General features: G+C 30.5%; 1 long non-coding RNA gene across 1 annotated transcript; it reads right to left on the reverse strand.

Moving 5' to 3' along the window:
- Positions 1–329: 329 nt before the first annotated feature.
- Positions 330–5983, reverse strand: LOC145794945 (uncharacterized). The gene is made up of 2 exons (XR_014334939.1): positions 5884–5983; positions 330–3224 (listed from the first exon to the last, which is right to left on the reverse strand). It is a non-coding gene; the product is annotated as an uncharacterized LOC145794945 (long non-coding RNA).
- Positions 5984–7214: the final 1231 nt, after the last annotated feature.

A 7214-nucleotide genomic window follows, 5' to 3' on the forward strand; every position in this document is an offset into this window, starting at 1 on the left:
CTACATTATTATTATTATTATTATTTGTAAAATGAGGATTACAACTGCCTTTCATTTCTACACCAACTATCACGTGTGTAAAATGAGGATTTGGCTTCTTTTCAATTCAAATCATAGATTGGGGTTTATACAATTTATTATAGATTCTATTTTGATAATAAAAATAATTTATTTTGTTAAGCTCTTCTTATATGTTATTCATAAAAAAATTTAGATTGATTCGATAATTTTAGTTTATTCAATTTATGAATTTTCTTAAAAAATAAACAATAAATATATTTTTAAGAATAAACTATTTATTATTTTTGATAACTTGAATGTATTATGAATATCAAATCAATATAAATTTTTTTATAAATAATATACACAAAAAGATACGACAATATAAACCGTTTGAATTATTGACTTGTGGATCCCAACAATGCCCACCGGAAGAGATCCCTTTATATATATATATATATATATAGATATATATTAATTTGTCTTAGTTTGGGTGCTTAATTTCCTTGTGAGTGAGGAACATTTCTCTCTGATCGACTGAGTCAATCTGAGCCGCACGATCAACTGGTCTGTAGTATCCGGTGAGTGGGTCTGGGGCCCATAAAGTAGCGGTGGACCCAAACACTTGACTGTGACTGTGAGGAATAACCACATCCTTCTCTTCGACCGTCTCCACCACTCGATCAATAGATCTTCCCTCATTACCACCACTCTTCGCTGCTTCTTCTCCTCCCGTGACGGTGACGGTAACGGTGACGGTGACGGTGACGCTGCCGCATAGCCTTTAGCTCGCTTGATATAATTACAATTTGAATTGAATAAAAGCATTAACAAGTCTATGCCGGCCATAGTTCACACCACTCACTTTTTCCATCATTTGTTGCACTTTTTTTTTTTTAATGAAAAATAATTAATGAGAAATCAAGTAAAAATTAGTAGATGCTATTAATGTTTTGGACCATTTTTCCTGTATTTAAAGCATAAATTTAAATAAAAATTAAAAAAAGGAAAATAACAAAAAAAAAATATATATATATATATATACTTTATTTATATTATGCTTACTTATTATTTTTCTTTTTAAATCTCTATTTAAATAAATTCATATTTAATAAATGACTTTTCTTCCATCAATTTGAACTGGAGAGAACAATTCGACCAAACAGATTACATTTTTTTTATAGGTAAATTGTACTCACCTCCACTAAAATTTTAGCAAAGATACAATAAATTACATAATTTTGACATAATTATATTAGTCTTATATTTAGTAAGGTTAAATAGATCGAAATCAATGCAAATAGTGCAAGAATACAAAAATAAATAGTGTAAAATATACATTTTTATATAATTTTTTTTTTTAAAGAACTTTGATAATAAAATTTTATAAAATAAATGATATATAATATTTTTATAGTAGTTAAGATCCCTCAATATTTTTACAGAAAAAATTTGACTCAGAAAAATTTTAGATTCAACACAAAGAAATTTCAATTTTCAAAGAGAAATTTTTTATATGATCACAGAGAAATTTTGAAAATTTTCTAATATGATCATAGAAAAATTTCATCGAGACCTTAGCTAATAAAAAAAATATCTTATACCTACTATACAAAATTAAAGAGTGGTATTTTATTAGAATAATGTTTTTGTGCCCGAATACCCCCCCGAATGCCCCGACAGAGAGAGAGAGAGGGGGAGAAAGAGAGAAGAGAGCGGGGAAGAAGAGGAAGAGAGGGGAAGAAGCTCGTCGGCCGGCGTCGCCTTGCAGCAGTTCAAAGCTCGTCGCCCGGCGTGTCGTCGCGTCGCCTCGCAGCAGCTCCGCCCCGCCTCGGGCAGCTCCACCTCCGCCTTCCTTCCCTAGTTTGTTGGCCCCCTCCCCTCCCCTCCCCCTCCCCCTCCCCCTCCCCCTCCCCTTCTCTTCTTCTCTTCTCTTCTCTTCTTCCTCCTCCTCTCGTTTCTCTTCTTCTGAAATGAAAGAAAAAAAAAAAAAAAAAAAATCGACGAAACGAACGTTTCGTCGATTTGGGAGATTCGGGAGAAGGACTTTCGAGCACTCAATCAAAACTCATTTTATTATTATTATTTTTCGTTCTCTTTTCATCCTTATAACTAACCTATTACTATTAAAAAAAGGGCAAATTACATATACACCCCTCCAGGTTTGATTAAATTACAGATACCCCCCTGAGGTTTCGAAAATTACATCCCGCCCCTTGAGGTTTGTATTTTCATAACAATTTACCCCCTGAGGTTTATATTTCATAACAAATTACCCCCTAATTTCTTATGCAAATATAGCATTCAGGGGGGAATTCGTAATTTCTCAAACCTCAGGGGGTATCTGTAATTTTGTCAAACCTGGAGGGGTGTATATGTAATTTGCCCTTAAAAAAATAATAATAATACTGATGTGATGCATCCAGTGCTCACACTGGAGGTTCAGTTCGGACTAACTTGGCCCATTTTCTAAGATATTAATATAAAAAACAAAAAAATTAATTATGAGTTGAGCATTATGAATTAAAGTACCAAATAATTTTTCAAGATCAAAATTTTATTTTATTTATTTTTATTTTTAGAAAGAGAGATCAAGAGTTGAGAGGATAATAATTTTTATTTTTATTTTTATTTTTATTTACAAGTAGTATTACACATAATTTTTATCCTAATTATATATATACAGAAAATTCATTAAATTTTCTATATAAAATGATGTGACAGTCTTCGATCTTAAAATATTCATTTCATCAATATGTGATTCATACTTTCAAAAAAATTCTCATTATAAATATTCTATTTATGATCCAGTAAAAAGTCAGAGAATAATGCCATACATTATCACTTTTTTTACTAAATTTTTACACTATATTTGCATTTAACAAATGGTAGAAAAATTGTGTTCATAATAAAAGCAGTACTGAAAAAAGATTTAAAAAATGAAATATGTTCTAGTAGATCATAGGAATTATGATGTGTATGTGTTTAAATATGCAAAATTAAATCACATATTATATATACAGCTATACTCACAGGTTGATAGAGAGAGATATGCCATTTGCAACTGAAGGAGTAAGAAACTTAACACTTGATGAGAGATGGCGAGCCATTAGATTTTAATGGGTTTTGATTTATATATATGGATATATATATATATATATACACACAAAGAAGACTAGAAGAGGAAGAAACAGAGGGGTGTGGGGATGATCCTGGAAATTTTCCTGGAAAGTGCAAAGAAAGAGAGAGCTTTTAAAATGGAGACTTTGAGAGAGAGAGAGAGAAAGAGAAGACTTTTGTTTTGCTTGGAAGTATCTAGGAATGGTCCACTAGAATTCTGATAATAATCTTCAAGATATTTATCACTCATATTTTAAATTTCTCACCCTATAATTTATCTTTAATTTAGGGGTAACATGTATCAAGGAAATTTATTATAAATGTAAATTTTATTATACATTATATTTTTATGTATTTTGATGTTCAAGAATTTTGTGCGTATATTTTTATTGTTAATTTAATCTCTTATAATTTTAAACTTTAATTATTAAATAAAAACGGTCATTCAAGTTTGTAATTTAAAAAAATATCAAAATTTTGGATTTTACTCCTTTAATATTACATTTTTTAAGGTAAATTACATTGGTCATCTTTGAAGTTTAGTAAAGATATAATAAGCCTACAGGTTTGCCGTTGATTTCTCTTTTATAGCAATTAAAATTAATACAAATAGTATATAGATAGATAAATAAATAAAATAAAATATACATTTTAATATAAAAATAATAATATTAATTTTTAATTCATATAATTAATGAATTATTAATAAAAATGAGACAAAAATGTTATGTAAATAATTTTTTTTTAAAAAAATCAATATAATTATATTAAATTTGTAAAATTTGATTTTTTTTTAATTTTAAAAAAGATTAATGTAATATATTTATTTTAAAATTTTTATAGGGAAATAAAGTATTTGAATGTGACCAACACTTGCCAAGGTTTAATAGGCAAAATTGTAAAATCACCCACCCACCCAAGTTGATCATCAAATTTTTTGTTAATGCACTAGACACTGTCACATGCATAAGACGGGGTCAGGTCCCTTCATAGCTCATTTATCTATATATTTTTTTACATTCTTTTTATGAATTACAATTCATATTTATATTAATAATTTGAATCGTCTATCTTGTAAGTCTCGTAATAAAAGTCATTCATATAAAAAATCAATTTCATCGGACAATTGTAAATATGAAAATAAATCGTATTTTATTTTATAAATTCGATGGTTTAAATTTAATTATAATTACCATTTATTTTATAAAACAAAATACGTTTTGTTTTTGTGTTTATAATTATCTGATTAAATTATTTTTTTCCGTGAATGACCTTTATTGTAGAGCCTACGAGATAGATGGTTTGGATCATCAATATAGAGAAATTAGTAGATGCTATTAATGTTTTGGACTATTTTTTCTCTATTTAAATCATAAATTTAAATTAAAAAAATAGCAAAAAAAAAAATTTATACTTTACTTATATTGTGCTTACCTATTATTTTTCTTTTTAAATCTCTACTTAAATAAATTCATATTAAATAAATGAATTTTCTTCCATCAATTTGAATTGGACAGAACAATTCAACCAAACAGATTACATTTTTTTTAGATAAATTATACTCACCTCCTCTTAAATTTTAGAAAAGATACAATAAATTACATAATTTTGACATAATTATATTAGTCTTCTATTTAGTAAAGTTAAATAGATCGAAATCAATGCAAATAATGCAAAAATAGAAAAATAAATAACGTGAAATATACATTTTTTTTATAGGTTATTTATTTATTTTTATGATTTATGATATTAAGATTTTATAAAATAAATGACATACAATATTTTCATAGTAGTTAAGGTTCCTCAACATTTTCACAAAGAAATTTCGGCCTTGATACAGAGAAATTTCAATTTTCACAAAGAAATTTCTGATATGATTACATAGAAATTTAGAAATTTTTCCGATATGATCACAGAGAAATTTCAAAATTTCTACAATATGATCATAGAGAAATTTCATTAAGGGATTTTAGTTAATAAAAAAAATCCTATACCTACTACACAAAGTTAAAGAGAAATGTTTCACTAATTTTTATTATTTTTTCATCTATATAACTAACCTATTACTATTAAAAAAAAAAAAAAAAAAATACTGACGTCATGCATCCAGTGTTCACACTGGAGGTTCAGTTCGGAACTTGGCCCATCTTCTAAAATATTAATATAAAAAAAAAACTAATTATGAGTTGAACATTATGAAATTAAAGTACCAAATAATTTTTCAAGATCAAAATTTTAATTTATTTATTTTTATTTTTAGAAAGAGAGATCAAGAGTTGAGAAATGTTGTTATTGTGTTAGCTCGTAGGCATAAAATCACCTAAAAAGCCCAAAAATAAATTAAGATTACATATAAAATATAAATATTTCTTTACAAGTAGTATTACACATAATTTTTATCCTAATTATACATATACAGAAAATTCATAAAATTTTCTATATAAAATGATGTGACAGTCTTGGATCTTAAAATATTCATTTCATCAAATATGTGATTCATATTTTCAAAAAAATTCTCATGTATAAATTTTCTATTTATGATCAAGTAAAAAATCACAGAATAATGCCATACATTATCACTTTTTTAACTAAATTTTTACACTATATTTGTATTTAATTAATGGTAGAAAATTTGTGTGCATAATAAAAGCAGTACTGAAAAAAGATTTTAAAAATGAAATATGTTCTAGTAGATCATAGGAATAATGATATGTATGTGTTTAAATATGCAAAATTAAATCACATATATATAGCTATACTCACATGTTGATAGAGAGAGAAATGCCATTTGCAACTGAAGGAGTAAGAAACTTAACACTTGATGAAAGATAGCGGGCCATTAGATTTTAATGGGTTTTGATTTGGTTAAAACCTACCACTACCGCCTATTCCACCTACTACACACCTACCTATCTACTACCACCTACTCCACCTACTACACACCTACCTACTCTACTCTTCTATATATAGGACTCATTGTAAACATAATCAAACAATCAATAATACATCAATAGGTACATTATTCTCTGTATTTCTCTCTTTATACACTGAATTTAATATGGTGTCAGAGCGAGGTTGAGAACCTAGTAATTCCGCTTCACCAGCGGGCAGCAGCCTCACCTTGGCCGCCCGCCGGACCTCTACACATACATTCACTCCGCTGCCACAAATTATTTGATCTTCTTCTTGTTGCTGCTGCTAACAAATTCCATGGCAGAACTTCACCTTCAAGATCTGAGCATCATCATCCATCTTGAACAACCCCGGGTCGGACCTCCGATCTCACCCAAGTCCCGTCTCTTTACCTCTCAAAAACACTAACCCAAATCTTCGGTTTCACTCCAATCAGTCTCTTTCATATCAGCAATTGCAAGTTGCCCAATTTCAGCAGCTGAAACAGCAACAGATGATGAAGCAACAGAACTCGGCAATTTGGGGACAACATAACCAGACGACCCACCAAGTGGTTCAGAATAGAGCAAGAAATGATGGTCGTCCTCTGACCCTCTCACAATCTTTTTGGCTCTCTGTGAATTTGAGTTTAGTTTTGAGTGAGTGATTGATTTCGGTTTTCATGGCGGAGGACTTAGACGATGGTGAGTTTTGGCTTCCTCCACAGTTTCTCACCGACGACATGCTCATGGACTTCAAAGCGAACACCATGAAAACCAAACACAGAGAGGTCGATTTTGGGTTTTGTTTTCCCAACGAGTTTCCGTATGGGTTTGGCTCGGATTTGAGTTCTCCGGTGGAGTCCGTGGTGAGCTCTACTGAGACTGAAAGCGACGAGGAAGACTACATAGCTGGGTTGACTCGGAAAATGGCTCGCTCAACTCTCCACGACGATTTGTGGAAAACAGACTCTGTGTTCTCCTATGAGACCCACAAGTCTTGGGCTATGGCTGGCTCGCCTCAATCGACTCTCTGCATGGGTGGTGGTGGTGGTGGTAGCGAACAGGGTTCGAGCCGGGGAAGCCCGAACGGTCCTTCGCAGGTTTCATCGCCGCCGCCGCCGCCGCCGGCGTTACACCGCAACGACGCTGCTTTGGATCTGCTTTACGCGGCCGCAAGGGAGGTCGCGAGGATGAGGATTA

Source organism: Camellia sinensis, chromosome 7 (assembly GCF_055761805.1).
Source record: "Camellia sinensis isolate YWXY chromosome 7, ASM5576180v1, whole genome shotgun sequence".
Taxonomy (NCBI): domain Eukaryota; kingdom Viridiplantae; phylum Streptophyta; class Magnoliopsida; order Ericales; family Theaceae; genus Camellia; species Camellia sinensis.